This window comes from Saccopteryx bilineata, chromosome X (assembly GCF_036850765.1).
Source record: "Saccopteryx bilineata isolate mSacBil1 chromosome X, mSacBil1_pri_phased_curated, whole genome shotgun sequence".
Taxonomy (NCBI): Eukaryota; Metazoa; Chordata; class Mammalia; order Chiroptera; family Emballonuridae; genus Saccopteryx; species Saccopteryx bilineata.
This window is the reverse complement of record NC_089502.1, coordinates 96,483,055-96,484,474: the sequence shown is the minus strand read 5'-3', so window position 1 is coordinate 96,484,474 and position 1,420 is coordinate 96,483,055.

The window sequence follows — 1,420 nt, the reverse complement described above, 5'->3', positions numbered from 1 at the left end:
GGGTACCAGGACAAAAATTTTTTTGATGTACTCCCATTTGTTTATCTTTTCTCGTGTTTCCCTTGCTTGAGGAGATATATAAAAAAAATTGTTTAAAAAAATCTGAGAGCCCTGGCCGGTTGGCTCAGTGGTAGAGCATCGGCCTGGCGTGCGGGGGACCCGGGTTCGATTCCCGGCCAGGGCACATAGGAGAAGCGCCCATTTGCTTCTCCACCCCCCACCCTCCTTCCTCTCTATCTCTCTCTTCCCCTCCCGCAGCCAAGGCTCCATTGGAACAAAGATGGCCCGGGTGCTGGGGATGGCTCCTTGGCCTGTGCCCCAGGCGCTAGAGTGGCTCTGGTAGCAGCAGAGCATCAGCCCCTGTTGGGCAGAGCGTCGCCCCTGGTGGGCGTGTCAGGTGGATCCCGGTCGGGCGCATGAGGGAGTCTGTCTGACTGTCTCTCCCCATTTCCAGTTTCAAAAAAATACAAAAAAAACTAAAAAAAAAAAAAAAATCTGAGATTTTACTGCCTATGTTTTTTTTAGAATTTTTATAGTTTTGTGTCTAATAGTTAAGTCTTTAATCTACTTTAAGTTTATTTTTGTGTATGGTGTAAGAAGGTGATCCAGTTACTTTTTTTTTTCATGTATCTGTCCTAATTTTCCAACACCATTTATAGAATAGACTGCCTTTACCTCATTGTATGTTTTTCCTTCTTTTATCAAATACTAATTGAACACATAGGTATGGGTTTTTTTCTGGGCTCTTTGTTATATATGCAAGTATATATATCAATACCATGCTATTTTGGTTACTATGGGCTTATACCATAATTCAATATCAGGTAGTTTGACTCCTCCAATTTTGTTTTGTTTCATTTTTCCAAGAGTGTGCTATAGATAGTGGGTTGTTGTGTTCACATTTTTATTTATTTCAAAGTGGTTTTTGATTTGTTCCTTGACCTCATTGAACACATACAATTTTTTAGTAACATGGCATTTAGCTTCCATGCCTTTGCTTTTCCATTTTTCCTTGTAATTAAGTTCTATTTTCATACCATATGGTCAGAGAAGATGCTTGATATGATTTTAATCTTCTTAAATTTATTGAGACTCTTTTTGCTCCCTAACATGTGATCTATCTTAAAAAAAAAATGTTCCAGAGGAGAGACAAGATGGCGCTGGAGTAGGCGGACGTACCAGCATCTACCTCCCAAAACCAAAGTGGATTACAAACTAATTTTATGAACTATCAGCTGGAAAAACCAACTTTGGACTAAACTAAAAGGACTCTTCAACCAAGGAATGCTGAAGAAGCCACACAGAGACTGGTAGGAAAAGCGGAAACGTGGAAACACGGAGAGGGCTGCCCAGCTTCTCGGAGCAAATGGCAGCAGGGAGAGACTTGCGTGGCAGGAAGTGAGTTTAGCAGAGGGGAAAG